The sequence below is a fragment of the Ochotona princeps genome, chromosome 1 (genome assembly GCF_030435755.1).
Source record: "Ochotona princeps isolate mOchPri1 chromosome 1, mOchPri1.hap1, whole genome shotgun sequence".
Taxonomy (NCBI): domain Eukaryota; kingdom Metazoa; phylum Chordata; class Mammalia; order Lagomorpha; family Ochotonidae; genus Ochotona; species Ochotona princeps.
In genome coordinates this window covers 122,829,803-122,848,675 of record NC_080832.1, presented here as the reverse complement: position 1 = coordinate 122,848,675, position 18,873 = coordinate 122,829,803, and the positions used below count along the sequence as shown (strand labels likewise).

Here is an 18,873-nt window from a genome sequence, read left to right as displayed (position 1 = left end):
GACAGAAATGGTGGGAAAAAAATCTTTCAGCTCATTTTCCCCTCATTCTCTACTCTGGGTCTTATAATAATGTGCTAAAGAGGATGCTGCTGGAAATAGCTGTGAGGCTACAAAAATTGGGACAGTTTACAGAAATTGTATCTGTTGACTATCAAGGTACTTACTACACCCAATTAGCTTTTACATGTCTTTGTATTTTCTTTTCCCAAAACAGTATATGTAGCTCAGCCTTTGAAATTCAGGTTTTGAGCCGAGATATCTTCAATCAGGAGGTTTTAACTTTGCTATCTAGTAGTCAATTCTCATGTAGTTCCTTCCTTTTCACAAATAGGATGTAAATTTACACAAAATAGACTGAAGTCTCTGGACTTCTGTGTGTCCAAATCCATGGTGTCTTTGTGTTTTGTCTTCTTTTTTCTTTTTCTTTATGAGAAGTAACATTATTTTTGATAATTTCTCAATAAGTTGGCCAAGTGTTTTTTTTTTAAATACATTTAATGGTCCACACGAACACAGTTGGATGTGATATCTCTGTTTGTAGCCCTCACTGTGATTTTGTTGTTGGTGAGCTTCACTTACAGCTTCCAATCCCAGTGGTCTAGGATCTGGGGACTGACTTCATATGGGAGAGTCAACATGTTTGAAAGCATTTCTGCAGAGCCAGCTGTGACTAATGTGTCAGCATTTCCATCATCATAATTCCCCACATGCGAGAGTTCATAACGAGACTTTAAATTTCCACCACAAAGTGAACTTTGGTATGCAAGAATTGAGTCTGAAGCAAACTTTTTCACTTAAAAAAATGTAGTTTCTCTCTGAAACCACTAATAAAGAAGCAAAGCTAGTGATTATTATTGTTACAGTACTCAAACTACTTGGTTTACCTAATTCTGCAGGGACATTAGACCGTAATTTAAAACAGTCACTCTAGGAGTTTGGGAGGAAAAAAAGAGTACAAATGTGAGTGATAATTATTTTTGAAGGATGTCTGAATATTCATATAATTCTCGAGGCTTGTTTATCTAAATGTCCTATGGGGAAACAAAAGTGAGTGGGACACATGGTGATGAATTTGGTAGAAATGTGCAAAAGCCTAAGACCTCAGACTTGCCCCTTTCCTCCAGCGTTAGGGTGACAGAAACAGCAAGCATCTTGCTGAGGGTGCGATGTGGCAATGGACCAGTCCTGGAATTACCATCTTGACTTTATGTTGTGCCTTCACATCCGTGGAAGGTTCATCCTAAAGGATCACTGAGAGGGAGCAGGTCTTCTCACTCCACTCTCTTTTTCTTTTTTCTTCTGGCAGTAATGATAATGCATCTCCTTGACCACATCCCATTCGCTGCCTCCTACCTTCCTTGTGACCAAGTAGGCAGCACATGCCAGATACTCATTTAAGTGAAGAATCAGTGACCCTTAAAACAGAAAGAGCCCGATTCACCTATGGATGACCCCAACGCTGCACCCTCTTTAGCTCTCCAAGCTTAAATCGCTAAATGGCTTAGGCCATGGGTTAATGGAATGAAAGCTACAGGTAAACTTGCAAGGGGCAAGTCTGTCAGTTTTGTCCTCTCTCTACTACACGGTCTTTCCCCTCTCTTGACCATGTTTTGATTCTTATCACCTCTCTTCATCCTCCTATTTTCTTTTCTTCTCTCTTACTCTAAATAATTCAGACCAAGGAACTGCTGGTACAGATCCCCCTAAGGACACGGTGACTAGCTCAATTTTCACATGTGATGTTCCTTTAAAAATGAGAAAGTGGTACCAAAAGATGCATTTATTTGGCACAAAAAAAATGTTGAGATGCATGCATTTGAAGGGATCCTCAAGGAATTCATAGAAATTTATGCATAAATTTCAGCTACTTTACACGTATCTTAACCCCATTTTTTGCATGAACTTTTGAAATACTCTTTACACATTATGAAGTTTGAGCAGACTCACATTTATAAATATTGAAGTAAAATATACAAAATGAGCATTCCTAATTCCAGTGACCCTAAATCCAAAATATTTCAAAGAGAAACCTTTGTGAATGCCAGTTCGATGCTACAAATGGGAAACTCCACACCATGAAACTTTGATTCCTGTCTAAGACTGTGAAATACTACATGAAATTACCTCCATGCTCTCTTTGTAGGACATATTGGATTTTATTCCTAAAGTGTGCCATTATGGATATGCAAATATGCCAAAAGTCAATAAAATTCCAAACCGAACTACTTCCTGTCCCAAGCATTTTGGATAAGGGATGCTCAATGAGACCTAAACATATATCATTTATAGATAAAAATATGTCTATGTATTTTTAATCTGAGTACAGTTATTTCTCTTCCTAAATAACATCTTAACCACTGCACCAAATGCTCAGCCCCTCCTGTGTACTGTACTTTAAACCATCTCTAGATTACTTATAATATCTAACACCATGTAAATGTTACCTAAGTAATTTTACATTGTATTGTTTAGGAAATAATAAAGTTACAATACAGTTTTTTGGAATATCTTCAAGCTGTAGTTGGTTGACTTTGTGGCTATGGACCCTGATATTGAGGGCCAACCATGTCTTTAGTTTTTCATGATAGTGGGATCCCGGAGTGTTTGTCTGATTGTATCTGCTTGTTCCACTTAGCATAATGTCCTTCCAGATGATCTATTTTGCAAATGTTAGGATCACCTTTGCCAAGGTTAAAAAATATTCCATCATTCTCACTATTTTCTGTTTATTTTCTTCCCCTGTGTGAGAAACATGCTGATATAACTCTGTCCTCCTCTAAGCTCTGCTGCAATGTCAGAAGCATTCTCTACTTGATAGACTGTTAATTTGGGACGCAAAAGGGAGAGTCAAAGCATGAACCTGGTGTTTCAAAGGAGACCTTATTTTTACATGGAAACCATACTAAGTAAATGCAAGCCACTTATGTGAGTGTTCAGAACTGACTTTGAGGTCATTTTAAACTATCAGGATACTGAGTTAACTCGAGCTCATTGTCTTTTCTCTGAGAAAAAGATAGGGTAATTCATCAGCTGTGTGATTCACTTCCTGTTTTGGGGGACAGGATGTTGGATAAATGGTCAAACTCAGGCATGTCTACTCTGTCAGCTTTGCTAATGGCCCATGTTTCCATTGTTTGTCCAAGGAACAGAGATGTAGTTGCTTCTTGTCAGACTAGATGAAACATCTTAGAAAAAGAGCCATTTTTTAGTTGTATGTTTTCTATTTAATTCTAACGTATGTATGTGAGCTCTGAGGAGGGGTGTGAACAGAGCACTGTTATGTACTGATCACTGCCCAAATGCCCACAGTGGCTGGCACAGGCCCAGACTCAAGCCAGGAGCTGAGAACTCCATCTGGGTCTCCCATGTGGTGGCAGAGACCCAAGTACTTGAACTTTCTACCTGCTACATCCCAATGTTTGCATTAGCAGGGAGCTGGAACCAGGAGCCACAGCTGAGTATCAAACACAGGCATGCTGTGGATATCCTACCTGCAGTCTTTTCTTTTTTTAATTGGAAAATCAGATATACAGAGAGGAGGAGAGACAGAGAGAAAGATCTTTCGTCCACTGGTTCACTCTCCATGTGGCCGCAGCTGCTGGAGCTGAGCCAATCCGAAGCCAGGAGCCTGGAGCTTCTTCCAAGTCTCTCACGAGGGTGCAGGGTCCCAAGGCTTTGGGCCATCCTTGACTTGGCTTTCCCAGGTCACAAACGGAGCTGGATGGGAAGCAGGGCCGCCGGGATTAGAACTGGTGACCATATGGGATCCCAGCATGTGCAAGGCGAGGACTTTAAGTACTACATTATCACGCCGGGCCCTACCTGCTGTCTTAACCACGATGCTGACTGCCTAACCCTTTAGTGGTGTTTTTTTCTGGTTTTGTTTTCCTGTTTTTGACATTGGTTTTACTGTATTTATTTTTTACCTTTAATTCATCTTCTCTGTAAGTATCGATCAGCAATAACTGACCATCTCAGAACTTTCATTGTGTCTCCCTCCCCTGTAAACTGGCATAGCATACAAAATCCAGTCTTTTAAATGGGTTTTAAAGTATTCTTTCCTAAAAATATCAAAACTTTGTTTCTGTGGCAATTTTTCCATTTCATAATAAAAATAGTACTGCTGTTTGATGTGACCGCTGCTTTGTAACAAACTGGATTCAATTCTTAATGGTGTTCTCAACCGAACTTGAATTGTGGTTTATGCAACAAGGTGGAGGAATCCACCATGGGGGGGAGGGTTTGGGGAGGGGTGGGGGGAATCCCAGTACTTATAAAACTGTGTCACATAATACAATGTAATTAATAAATAAATTAAAAAAAACACTAAAAAGTTAAAAAAAATTCTTAATGGTGGAGATGAAATTTTATTGAATTGGGGAGCAAAATGAAAGATGTTGTTTTACATGGTGGTGTTCTTGGGAATACTCCTGTGTCCATTCCTTCCTAAGTAGCCCCCCATGAATTTTAGAAGCAGATATGATGCTCTCACACCCTTATAATGGATACAGAAAATAGCAAACATAGAAGAATAAATGAAATGATTAAAAATTAGTGACTTGAGGAAGGGTGAAAAAAATATTGCAGAGAATGGCTCACAGAAACATCTGAGTGGGAGCACTAAGGAGGAAGAACTAAGAATAGGAGGACAAATGGAGCAGATACTGTAATTCATCGTAACAGTGAAGGCTTTTTGTACCTTTCCCAAGTAGTTATAATTTTACTCCTGGTTTCCCAAGTGTACTGTATCTAGCCACTTGCACCTGTTCTCCTCGTAGCCTGTAACTTGTGATACAGGAAGCGTGCATACTCCAGGATCAGATTTGGGGTCCAAATTTTACATGCCCTTTTTTGATTTCATGAGTGTGTGTATGTCTGTTGGATGAGATTTAGATATCTTAAGGAAAGTAAGTCTTTGAAGAGCTGGTGGATGGATTATGAGCATGGAGCATTGAGTAAGGGGAATTGATTTTACTCAGTGAAATATTAAATGGCCTCAAAAAAGTTCATGGAGAAATGAAATTAAAAGATATATTTTGGGGGTGCAAAGTGATTTTGAACAATCTTTCATTGTGTGTATTGCCATGACTGTTTTAAAAAAGACTTATTTATTTTGGTTTGGAAGCCAGGTTTACAGAGAGAAGGAGAGACAGAGAAAGAGCTTTCATCTGTTGGTTCACTCCTCAAGTGGCTGCAAGAACCGGAGATGAACCGATCTGAAGGCAGGAGCCAGGAGCTTCTTTTAGATCTTCTGTGTGGGCACAGTGTCCCTCGACTTTAGGCCATCCTTTACTGCTTTCCCAGGCAACAAGCAGGGAACTGGATGGGAAGTGGAGCAGCTGTTACATGAACCAGTGCCCATATGGGATCCAGGCAGATGCAAGGCGAGGACTTTACCCTCTAGGCTAATTCACTGGGCCCTTCCATGAACTTTTCAAAGTCCCTTTGTGTGCATGGATTTCAAAATTTTTTCCACCAAAATTAATTTCCTTTTATTCTCTTTTCCATAAGGATTTTTTGATTTACAGTATTTTACTCCATGTATCTCATACCTGGTTTCATCTGGTCACATCATTTACATGCCTGTTCATGATGTTGTGGGCAAATCTAGGACTTCGGTTGCCTACCAGCCCTTGTCCCCTGAGCTGAGGTTAATTCTGTCGTCACCACCAGCTGCCTGTGGTTAACTTATTTGTGACAATTAAGGAAAAAAAAAAGTCTGTGATTGGCTTTTGCATGTTGCCAGTCAACCACTGTCTGCCGTTGTTAGTTGGTTTGTACCGAGGGAGTCTAAAATGTAACATTATTCAAAACTAAATTTAATTATAGAGGGACGTTTGGAGCCAACTTCCCACCCTCATATACTGCGACTACAACCAAATGGAAATGACTTTTGGATGATGCCAATTTGTTTTTCCTTCTGCCAGATTCCACGGAACACCAAGATGAGAGAGAGCCATCGCCAGGCCTTCTAATAGGTGGGTTTTGGAAAGGGTTGTGTTTGCATCAGGAAAGAGCACTGGGAAGAATGCCCTTCAGAAACATTTGCCTATGTATTTATTTTTGGATTTATGATATCAGCATACTGCATTTTAATTTGTTCCTCTTTGTTGAGTGCTCAGATTTTCATGTCTGGCTTTTTATTTTGTCCTTGATATGAATTTTTATAACTTTGAAAATGACAACACCCATTGCTTAGCATATGGGACAAAAGGAACTCTTCCCCTCCCCCATCCCGATTCTGATGCTTTTGAAAAATATGGCATCTCTGAAAGAAACAGTCATTTTGACCCACCTCTGCTTAGCCCCAGATGACCTAAGGATTTAAAGGTCTGAGGTCAGATTCCATTCTTCTTTGCTCCACACACAACTGTCTCTTTCTTACACAGTGATCCTTGGTGATTTGTATGGGGCCTCTGCAGGTGGAGAGAGGGGATGGGGTTTGTGTTTAGAATATTTCAGCTGTAAGATGTGGCCGGGGGAAATGTTTCATGCTTTGCCTTAAAACGAGTGCCTGTGAGAGAGATTAGATGGTGCTAAGTATGTTGTTCCCAAATATTGAAGACCCGCATCTCCTGTTCCCTCTTTGAGTCTACTTAGCAGTCTGAACCAATTTATCTGTAAAAAACCAGACACCTCCTTTGTGCCTTCTAGAATCTGAGTTGCAGCATCCGTTTCTGCTCTTGAGCCTGTGTGTTTTAGACTGCACTGGCCCCCACACCCTCCAACAGCTCAGTCATGAGACCAGCTTTGGGAATTCACTTGCCAATAGGGAGGTGAGATTTTTGTACCCACTGCCTGATCCTGGATTCACAGTTGCTTTAAAGGGCCAGGAAATCTTGAGAGTAGATAATGATGATGATGATGATGATGATAATGGCCAAGAAAGGGAAGCAGGAGCACGTGCATTCTGGTATGCTGCTCGCATAGTGCCCAGTTCTCCTGGACTGGCGCTGGATGCCTGGACCCGGGGTTTCAGCTTGCCTGGGAAGGACAGGTCACAAAGCAGCAAGCAGCTTTGCAGGAAGCAGTGTCAGAGGGTCCCAGTCACTCTCCCCTGCCTTCCCTTTACTGTTTGGGGGATTATCAGAAAGCAGGCCAGGGAGCAGGAAGAACCCCTGCAAGGGTGCTCTTTTTTTTTTTTTTTTGCCAGTTTGGCTGCTGAATGAAAGCAGTCACTTTATTTAGAAGTGAGTAGGGAGGGAAATACGGCTTAGGGTTCACACCCTCCTGGTGCTTATCCATAAATATGGAATGGTGTTAGAACACCAGACACCAGAAGAGCTTTCTGATTGGCTGTCGGTGATGTCATCTTGTCATTAATACTGTGCTCAGAAAATAAACTGATCCAACTGTTTCCTTTTTTTTTTAGTTGAAATGTATGAAATCCATTTTGACATCTAAAAGGGGACACTTCAGTTAGAGCATTTTGAAGGAATGATTCTATTTCTCAGAGTCCTTTTGGCCCTCACATGAGCTCAGCAGTAATCACCCACCAGCATCCAGCCTGCCTTGTCTTTTTGCTTACAAGTAAGGCAGATGCTTTTCTACACCTGGGCCCGCACAGCTGACATTTACCCACGTTCATGCTAATGCAGTAGGTAGAGCATTCTTCCTGTCAGCCTGGGATGCTAAGAGCCAAGTTTGGCACTCGTGGAGATGAGAGAGATGTGGCTGCTTCAGGACAAGTGTTTCTCTGTGATTTCCCTTATCCTAATTGTACCTCTCTCTGCATGATAACCATGTCATCAACTCTAAGCCAGCCTACATTTGCGTGTTGCACACACTTACCTGGCCCATGAGCCCCGGGATGATATTTTGGCAGGAGAAACACGTATGTGGCATGTCTGGGCTGTGTTTGGGTGTGTGTGTGTGTACAGTGTATATGTCAGAGGCAAGACAGGATGGAGGAGACTGAGATTTGCGGGTGTTCTTGCTGTGCAGGAATGGAATTCTCAGGAAGAACGCCACTGCCTGGCAGCTCTCTGACCCCTGCATTGATTTTTTAGTGTCCTGGAGGTCTGGAATGGTTCCACAGTCTTCCGATCCAAGGAGAAATACTGTGATTCCGGCAATCACTGTGAAGTGTTTTGTACAGATACAGCTCTGTATGTTTTCCTTCCATGAATACAGAACTTTCCTTTTTAGCAAAATCCGTGCTTCTTTGTCGTTGAGAGATTTGGCTAACCCAACCTTATTCTTCCTTGTAATCTCTAAATTTCTTTGTGACTAATACAGTCTGTTAATATCATCTACAAGAAGTCTTCAAACTGGAAAAATGGAGTGAGAAGTTTCTTTTCACAGGGAGTGTAGAAATCCATGCATAGTTTTTTTTTTCATAATGTATATTTTCTTTGAACTTTTTGAACACTCCAACTAAAAATGTTATTTAACGCCCTCTTTCTCCCAACACATATTCAAGACATCCAAGCTGTTTCTTATGTGCAGATGCCTCTCTGAGTTGATTCTATCACTGTTGAGATGGCTCTCCAAGGTTATTTTCTGCATGCTGTGGACATATCATTTGGATTAGCAAGCTGTCTGGCAAGCAGGTGTAGCCCATTTCTGCCTTGCAACTGTATCTCCTGTTTTCACGGAGTGCTGCATTCCTTTTCAAGTTTCCCCTCCTGGTAATTTTTTTTTTCTTGCAAGGCTGGAAACCATAGATTCAGCAGCCTCTGGGGTCAAAGGGAAAAGGCAGAGACAATGGTGCCATTCATCCCTGGGAACTCTAAAGAGTCCTAGAGGTAGTCTGTTTTCTAGGGTAGAACTCTGACAGGATTTAATTATCTGTGAGCCGAAACAAGAAGTGATATAAACATGCGAGAGCATTTCAGAAGCAGGATTTTTTGAAGGAGATGAATCACTCAGGTCCTTGTCTTGTTCTGGCCTTTTGCAAGGGGCCCAGCTCCCTCGGCTGGGAGGCCACTCGGTCACGTGACAGCTGTTTGCAGACTACAGGAAAGAAACAATCATTCACCAGCAGGAAACCTAATCCAGGGCAGGTGCAGTTTGGAGTAAGGACTCAGGGCCTGAAGGTCAGAATGGTTGCAAAGACCTAAGCTTTTGCAGATGGTCTCAGTGGGAGGAGCCAGGTTCAATAACCCTTCTGGCATCTGCAGCCCCCAGACCCGTCGTCCTTCTTTGGGGAGCTACCACTTCTGCAGATGCTGCTGAACTTTTGAACCCAAGTAGAGCGGCAGCATTTAGGGTGTTTGTTGCTTGTAGATTTCAGATAAAGCAGTAGCAGATTTTAAGGAAATGGTTTACAGATCCATTTTCCTTTTCCTCCTGTGATGTTGGAGATCTAATTGGAAGTCAGGGTTTTTAGCAGCTTCCTCTCCATGTGCTTTGAGTTGCTTTATTCTAAAAGGCGCTTATGGATGTGAACAAAGGCCGGATGTCTCACCAGGGCGTCTGAACCGTGCTCTGTGTCAGATGCGTCTGGAGCTGATAGGCCATGCTTTCCTCAGTGCAGCCCCACGAGATACTGTTGGGTGTTATGACCCCCCTGCTTTCCTCGTCACAGCTGCGTTTCCAGGGTTCTGCAAACTGTCCCTCTGCCATTTTATTGTATCTCCATTACTAATGGCACTCTCCTTTGTATATCGCTTAGAAATAATTGAGATTCCAGGCACAGAAAGTTGTTACACACAAAAACTTGGGTGCTTGGAAAACCATACCAGTGGTTTCATGAGGAGTGATCAGCAGACACCTCTTTTTTGTTGGGGACGGGGGTATCCCCAAACCGAAAAAATGATCAAGTATGTGAATGTTTAGGATCTTCTCATTTGCTATCTCGTTATGAAATAAAATGTTGATTTTGTAGAGAATCTAGAATATGCACCAAGCAAACCCACTTCTGTGAAGAGCTCCCTTGTTTCTTGTGGTTTGGAGCCGTGAAACTAAGAAATCCACAATTACACCATATAGATGAGCCCTTGGTCTATATTTAGTATGTAATCTCTGCACTCAGGGCTACATATGGTCATGTACACCCACTTAAGAGCTAAAAATGTAAGTTACCGCCCACAGTGTCCTGAATTGGAATCATACATAATTGCTCTCTGCTTTCAAAAGTCTTACTTTGAAAAGAGATTCAAGATCAAGTTGTGAGTGGGCAGTCTTTTTTATGAAGCCAAGTATCACTTATACCTTGGAAGAAACTAACTGTAGTTGTTGAACAAATAAAAAATAAATAAATAACATAAATGAAGGAATGACTTTCCAGAAAGGATGCACACCTTTTCTTATTAATTGAAAGTAATGTGCTATGTCTAGGTACTGTAGACCTATCCTAGAAGTAAGAACTTATCATGACATGGACACAGAATATCTAGAAGTCGAGACTGATGGGCCAGGCTACTAGAATTAGTGGAGATAAAAAGCCCGGCGAGTCCAGTGGTTTCCCCAGCTGATTTCAGCACAGTGATTTTGTGAGCTCCATGGAACCATGATACACAAAAACAACACCGGGTCCCTGACCTAAACCCCAGAATCTGTGCATCATCAGAGAACTACTTCTTGGGTCCATGGGTCACAAAGGCTGGGGATGAGAAGTTGACTCGGGGAGGCATCAACCAAGGCAGGGGCAAGACCCTGCTGAGCAAAGGGAAAGGGGTTCCACCATTTGAGGGGATTTGGCTTTAAATTGATTCAGTGCGTATTTTAAAGAAACATTTTTATGCATTTGAAAGGCAGAGTTAGAGGAGAGATCTTCCCTCATTTGGTTCACTCTCTCAGTTGGCCACAACAGCTGAGGGCTAGGTCAGGCCAGAGCCAGAGCCAGGAGCTTCCTGCTTGTTGAGCACAGCTCCTCACACTGCATGGTGTTCTCAAAGCGTACAAAACAGAGCTCATTTCTGCTGAAGAGCTTGCAGACAACATGATCTTGAACACTGTGACAGTCATTTGGATCTGTGAACTCCTTGACTGTGGGCACCTGGAGGGAGGTATACATGACTGCAGGCTGTTCCAGGAGAAACCAGGGGACCTTGGGAGGTCACGGAATCAGAAAGAGCATGCGTAGAGACGCTGCTGGGAGAACAGAGATGGTAGCACATTGGGCCTGGGGATGAGGGCTGTGCCTACCACCAAATGACTGTTAACTAGATGAGAGTATCGGGATGTTACAGCGTCACCCACCCCCACAGGGACCCTGGAATGGAAGGGGGCCGCTCTGTCACTCAGAGGCACTGCCCACAGCCACAGGCTCACAGCGGAGTGTCTGGCAGAAGCCAAGCCTGCTGATGGCGGGCCGCTTCACTCCCAGCATTTATTCTTGTTTTCTACTTCATAGAGTCAACACTATCACTACTATTTGGTTAATTAAAAGATTTTTAATATATGCCTCATTAGCAGAATAATCAATTTCTCTGAGAATGCTTGTGTGCCTTATTTTTCTCCTTTTAATACAAACAAAAATAAATTAGTGCGATTAAAAAAAATGTAAGCAGACTCTTAATTTTTCCCCCTTGAAAATTCCCTTTCATTTTTGTTTTCTATCTGCATATCTCACTTTCTCCCTCGACATCAACCTCCTCTGATCACATCAAAGTTAGCAGAGCTCACAGGATGAAGCTGGGCTAGCAGCAGCCAGGTTGTCTTTGCACAACTTCCAAACTGGAGCCAACAAGAGATGGCAGTGGATGAGTTTTAAGCATTTGCACTCCCTGCCCCACTGCGTTTTTAGTATCTCAAGGCCCTCATGGAATTTTGTAAGATGGGATGTGGCCCTTATCTTCATGCTGGGGATGCTGGTTCTGAAAGTCATCTTGGTGCTTGTTTTTATTGCCGGTTTGTGCCCATCTCTGCACAATATTCATGAGCTAGAAAGAGGGACTTACCCCCTCCTTGAGGGATGCCAGATCCAGGTGGGAAGTAATGATCTTGATGGATTGTAACACTTGTCAGTTGGAAAATGTTTAGGGAAAACAAATGAAAGGATGGATTTTTTTTTGTTTTTAATGTGCCACCATTCAGTGAGTGACTCAAAGCTTCAGACATTTCATCCTCACTATACTTTTGAAATCAAGGATTAGAACTAAAAAATAGACAGCCTTGAGACATGAAACATCAAGCTTGTGGGATTTTGTTGGGGGTTTGGATAGTTCATTGTTTTTTCTTTGCTTTTGGCTTTGATCAGTTGTTCCTGCGACTATACTTTGGTTGTGTTACGTACCCCTTTCCCTGAGAAGCTTGCATTATATCACGGAACTGCTTTTTTTTCTTCCTCCCTGTTACCGATTTTGTTGATTGCAAATAAATGATTTATCTAGACCTGGATAGTTTAAGTATAGCATTAAGTTGTAAATCTGCTTTCTTTTTTTTTTCTTCAGATGTTTTCTGTTTACATAGGTTGATGGTAAAGAGATTTAATGTAAATTAAAATACAATAAAACTTGTCCATCCTGAATGTTAGGTGAGTGGTATGAATACTTGTCAAGTCACTGGCACAGTATTGTAATGAATGACGAAGGCCTGCTGGTCCTGGGATGGGGAGTTGCAAATGCTGAAGAATAAACTGTTTTCAAGTGTCCTCAAGTACTTCAGAAGTCTGCATTTCCATAGAAGCACTTGATATGGTAATTATATAGGATTCTCTCTGTTCATTAAAATATGAGCCTAAGGGCTCCTCTGACAATTTATTCACTTCTCATAGGTTGAAAGTAATGAAATTGCTTTGCTTGAAAAAAAAAAATAACACTCTAACTGGGTATGTTCACTAATTCAGACAGGCTTTCTTTCCACTCTTTCCTTTGGTAAACGATAAGAGAATTTTTTTATTCATACCCCTGAGAATATAAAGAGAGTACTGCCACGTTAGGGAAGCAAAGATATTGGTTATCTTGGAAGGTGAAAGTGATTCTTTCTTTCTTTTTTTTTTTGTAACTCAGACTTTCAAATTCAAGGTGAATCTCTGCCTGTTAGTGCTACCCTGTGCTTTGTTTCCAGAAAGGATATATATTTTCCCCTAAAACCAAGATAAACATTTCTATTAATCCAGCAACCCAAATAAATAGATCAACAGAAAAACAAAATGGAATGCATGTATACGGCAGAATAGTATTTTGCTTTAAAAAAAAATGGAATTGGTGCCAGAACAGTGGTGCAGCATGTTAATCCTCTGGCCTGCAATGCCGGCATTCCATTTTGTCCCCCATTGTTCAAGTCTTGGCTGCTACACTTCCCATCCAGCTGTCTGCTTATGGTCCAGGAAAGCAGCAGAGGATAACTCAAGTCTTTGGGCCCCTGCAGCCGTAAAGGAAGCTAAGAAGCTCCTGGCTCCCAACTTAGACTCAGTTCAGCTCTAGCCAGTGTGGCCATTTGAGGAGTGAGCCAGTAGATGGAAGGCCTTTTCTGTCTTTAGAAGTCGGCGTTTCAGATAAAACTAAATCTTTGAAAAAATGGAATTTGGACACATGCTACAATGTTGCCAACCATGGGTGACATTATGTGTGGTGAAAGAGTCCAACAAAATCCACAAAAAGGTAGATAGCTTACGATTCCGCTATATGAAATAGCTAGAATAGGTAGAGTCATAGAGAGAGAAAGTAGGAGGCAAGGAATGGAAAGTTACTGATGGATGGCTATAAAATTTTCAGTTTTGCAAAATCGAATCAGTTCTGTGCTTGGATAGATGTGATCCAGGTAACGAAACAATTCCACTGTGTTTCATGCCACTGAACTATATACTTAGAAATGGTTAAAATGGTTAACTCTGGAAGCCAGTAGGATGCCTCCAGAAAGTGGGGACTCCTGCTACCCACATAAGAGACCTGGATCAAGTCCTGACTCCTGACTTTTGAGTATTGCGTATTCCAATCTAGAGAAAATCTCTCTTCTCTCCTTGTCTCTCCCTTTCCTTCTCTCCTTCTTCCTACTCTCTCAAATGAATAATTATATTTAAAAATATTAAGTTCTGAGATCAGTGCTGCGGTGTGGCAGTTAAGCTGCCAGCTATGGTGCCAGTATCACACATAGGCTCTGGTTCAAGTCCCGGCAGCTGCATTTCTGAGCCAGTTCCCTGCTAATTCAGCTGAGAAAGCACTCTGGCCCTTGCGCCTCTTTGGGAGTTTCATTTCAAACTCCTGGATCCTGGTCTCAGACTGGCCCAGTTCTAGTTGTTGGACAAGACAGGAGTGAACCAGTGGATGGAAGATATCTTTCTCTCTGACTTTCCTTCTGTTTCTCTGTAGTGTTGCTTTTCAAATGCATAATAAATATGTAAATAAAACAAGTTCTGTAGTTAGATCAATAGCCTATAATTCTGAAATTCAAAAATTGAATTATTGTTTCTATGAAATTCGAGTTTTTAGTCCATCGTCACTTGTAAAATAACTCCTAGCTTCAGTCCATAAAACAGCCAATAAAAATAGCTAAATCTCTGCTTTTAAGTGTGCATTCTAAAATGTAGTACCACATTCAAACATTGTGTAAACACTATTTCAATTGGAAAGAGCAAAATAAACATTTAAATCAAGCTCTAAAAAAACAATTTAACAGAAGGGCCTGGCATGATAAGCTAACAGCTGAAGTCCTCACCTTGCACACACCAGGATCCCATATGGGCACTGGTTCATGACCTGGCTGCTCCTCTGCCCATCCAGCTCTGTTTGTGGTCTGGGAGAACAGTCGAGGAAGGCCCAAAGCCTTGGGACCCTGCACCCATGTGGAGGAGGCTGCTGGCTCCTGGCTTTGGATTGGTGCAGCACTGGCCGTTGCGGTCACTTCGGGAGTGAGTCATCGGACGGAAGGTCTTCCATTCTCTCTTGCTCTCTGTATACCTGACTTTCCAATGGAAATTAATCTTTTTTAAAAAATTTTAGGAGAAAAGTACAACAAAACCTAATTTTTAAAACTCAGTTTGTTTTCCCTGAAAGTAATGGGTTAGTTTTAGATCATTTTCAAAATGTTTATACATGCAGTGTAAATTACAAATCTGTATATCATTGTAACATAATCTAAGAGGAAAAAAAAGATGTACAAATTGATTCTCTTAAAAAGATTGTTTATTTGAAAGGCAGAATTAGAATGTAAGGGAGAGCTTCTATCTGCTGGTTCATTCTCCAAGTACCACAAGGTCTGAGGCCATTCCAGACTGAAGCCAGGAGCCAGGAGCTTCATTTGGGTCTCCCAGACTGATGCAGGGACCCAGTGACTTAAGCCATCCGCTACTGTTTTCCACGACAGAATAGCATGGAGTTGGGTTAAAAGTGGAGCAGCTAGGACTTGAACCAGCATCCACATGGGATGCCAGCATTGTAGGCAGCAGATTAACATGTTATGCCACAACACTGACCCACCCCATAGACGTACAAAGTGTTTATGACAATTGAAATTATTGTATTTAATATACAAATCTAAGTCCCCAAATCTAAGTTCAATTGAATTTTCCACCTTATAGCATGAGTGTATGTAGACATTTTCTTATCTAGATTTCTAATAGATGGCAGATAAAATTGCTGTTCTCTTTCTTTCAATTTGGAATTCTTGCAACTTGTGAAAATTGAAATATGTTCAGTACAGAAGAGAGTTGAGCCAAGTGAATGTGATTTTAATTAATATGAAGTGTCGCAGGATTCATGGGCTGGGGTAGGTCCCAACGTTCTGTATTTTTTCAGATGCCTCCTGAATCCCCACTGCAGAGGTCCTTGGAAGTTTGTAGACAGTTCTGTTTTGCCTACTACGGGTTTAGGATCCAAGCCCTCTTCTGCCAATGACTTAACCACTGATCTGCTTTCTTAGCTTCCATGATATTGTTGCTGTTGTCATTTCTGTCTCTCTGTCCATGTGAATGTCTGCAACTGGGAAAACTACTCTCCTTTGGTCCTGGTGGGGTTTTCTGATAGGATAGAATGAAGAGAGGCAAGGTAGGGCTTGACTTGAAAGGAAATGCCCAGTCCACTTCCCATCCTCTGTGGCTCTGTGTTCGTTGTTGGAGGCACGGTTGGCTGATTTAGCAGGATCACTGGCATGCCCGTGGTTCCCTTCTGGCTGCAGGTTCATTTGAAGATACGTCTGTTGAACATTAACTATGTGCTGGACATTGTACTTATCTGCAGTGTTGATAGATGTGGCTTTTGCTAGGAGAAACCAGTCCTTAACCCAAAGGGGCAGTGTGCAGGTGCATGGATGCAGTCATGACCAGCCAGGTTCTCATAGTCTGATCCAGGTTCCCCTGCCAGCTTTCTGCTCATCCCCACATGGCCAGTCATGTTTCCTGCTTTTGTTGCTTTTACTGATTGAAGTGGTAAGAGTTGCTCTATCTTTTGTTCTTTCAATCATGAGAACACACTTAACTCTGGTGAAAGATCTTTCTGAATTGTGGCCTTGCCACTTGAATGTTCTTATTTCAGAAAGAATTATATTTTAACAACTCAGACATACTGGGAAAAAATTAATGTGCCTGTATAGCCTTATGTAGAATACACAATTTAATGCAGTCCTCATGACCTGTTCCCAGAGTCCTCTTGCTCATGTATCCTGAATAATCCCCATGACTGAATTGGAGGATTTACATCTGTGAGTAATTATATGATAGGGTTGAACTTAAGGTAGAGATGATCCAGGTAAGCTTGACCTAACCATATTCTCATCCCTTTAAAGAAAGTTTTGGTTTGTTGCTGGAAGAAAAGGAAGCCAGAGATTGGCACCAGGGATGGATTCAATGGATTTTTGCTGCCTTCATGATGGAGGATGCCATGTGGCAGGAAATGTGGGCAGCCACTAGATGCTGACAGCCAGCGAAGAAGTAGGACTTTGTCGCCCAAGAACTAGAAGCAGAATTCTACCAGTGACAAGGAAGAACTGGGAAGAGAAATTTGCCTCTCAAGTCTGAGGTCAAGAACTCAGGCCACTGTTGAGAGGAACCCAGGCAGAATGGGTCAGACTTAGACAGTGTAAGCTAAGAAATGCCTGTCGCTTAAGCTATCAAGTTCCTGGTTATTTGTTAGGCAAGAATTGAGGATTTATATGCATATTGGTGTGCAAATGCGTTCAGAGGTGTGTACAAAGCTCAGCGGTGAGGGTGCTCATGTGGTGGTATATCAGACTAATCATCTACCTACAAGCATCAGCATCCCACAAGGGACCCCAGTTCATGTCTTGGCTACTCCTCTTCCCATCCAGCTCTCTGCTTATGGCCTGGGAAAACATCTGAAGGTGGCTCAGGTCCTTGGGTTCCTGCACCCACGTGGGAGACTGAGAAGAAACTCCTGGCTCCCAGCTTCGCATCAGCTCAACTCTGGCCATCGCAGAATTTGGGAAGTGAACCAGTGGATTAAAGGTCTCTCTGTTTAAAAGTCTGCCTTTCAAATACACATTAATCTTAAAAAAAAAAATCAGCAGAAAGAACAGCCAACATTAAGTCAAGCCTGGATAGAGAAAGGTTCTTTCCATGTAATAGAAGTAAAAAATAAAAAAATAAGTCACTGATCTACAGAAAGTGTGAACAGTGGAAAGAATGTAAGAGGCAATCTGAGATATTGCCGGTTCTGTTACTTCCTGGGTTGCATGAGCCATCACTCCTCAGGGTTTCATCCATAACATTAAAGAGGTTGAGCAGATAGCATCTTTTCACCACATACCCATAGGTTTTGGCTACCAAGCAAAGTACTCAACTTACTCTCATAACTTCCATTAATCTGGCCTTTACTAAGGATGGGATGAGTTCCATTTGCTGCATATTTCTTGTTTAGTTTTTTTAAAAGCAGTTGAAAATTTTGTATGTTTATTTTTAGGACTAGTTCAAAATATTCTTGCATCACTACAATAATAATCTGATTTTGGTACCAGAAATATCCTAATTTCTTCCAAAAAGTAGTATCTAAGATCTATGCCAGTTTTGGCAAAAATTAATGTCCTTGGGGAATGTTTAAATTTTTAAGATGTAGCGATTCTCATGTATTTATCAAATATGTCTCAACAGTGAACTTTAAAATAGGTTTTTGAGAGGCCAGTGTTGTGGTAAAGCAGATGAACTGCTTCTTGTGATGCTAGAATGCCATGAGTTCCAGTCCAAGTCTGACTGTTCCACTTCTGATCCAGCTTCCTGCGTAGGGGTCTTAGGAAAGACTCAGGTGGAATTCCAGGCTCCTAGCTTCAGCCTAGACCAACCCTGACTGTTGCTGGTATTTGGGGAGTAAAACAGGATTGAAGACTCTCTCTCTCTCTCACTGGCTCACTCAGCCTTTCAAATAAATTTCCATATATGTAGAAAGTTGGGGGTGATTCTGACTGGAAGTGTTTCTTTGGAACATCTGCTCATCAGAACTTATTCTTTGTGTTTTTCTGCAGTGTTTTAAGGTGGGTGTATGCCCCCTCCACACCCCTGTTTTTTGCGTTATTGAATGCGAGCTGGGGCTGTTGAAGTTAACATCATAGTTACAGCAGTGACTGTGTGTCTCAGTGCTGGGTTTTTAAGGAAGAGCTTAGTGAGCTGTCGGAGTTGCTCACCACTCCCCCATGAGATGATTCTGCCCTGGCTTGAGACTCTTGTTCACATGGCAAAATAAAACTCTGTGGAAAATTAAGGGCACTTCAGTTACAGTATTTCAGGGATGTGATTCTATTTCAAAAGGGAAGTGTGCTAATTACAGATAGATTTCTTTCTCCAGACACCTGGAATTTCTTTTGCTGCTAACAAATGGCTGCTGATTTTTGTAAATTGGATTGTAAGGGGCGGAGTTGGGGTGAGGGGATGATGGAAAGTGTCTGTCCTTCATTGGGAATGTAGCAAAAGCCTTCCCCACCTCCTCCTGTGGCGAGCCCCCAGCAACTTGGTCAGTCTGAGCTTCCAGCCTAACTAATAAAGTACTTACTGGGGATGTTTGCAATGGTAATTTCTGAGTTCCCTCATGGGTATTTTACAAC

At 41.8% G+C, this 18,873-nt stretch overlaps 1 long non-coding RNA gene across 2 annotated transcripts in view; it reads left to right on the top strand.

Moving 5' to 3' along the window:
• LOC131481869 (uncharacterized) overlaps nucleotides 1–18,873 on the top strand; it is an 88,864-nt gene that overhangs the window by 28,079 nt on the left and 41,912 nt on the right. For both annotated transcript variants that reach the window (XR_009246599.1, XR_009246600.1), the window contains exon 3: nucleotides 5,928–5,978. This is a non-coding gene — a long non-coding RNA (uncharacterized LOC131481869). The remainder of the gene's footprint in view (nucleotides 1–5,927; nucleotides 5,979–18,873) is intronic.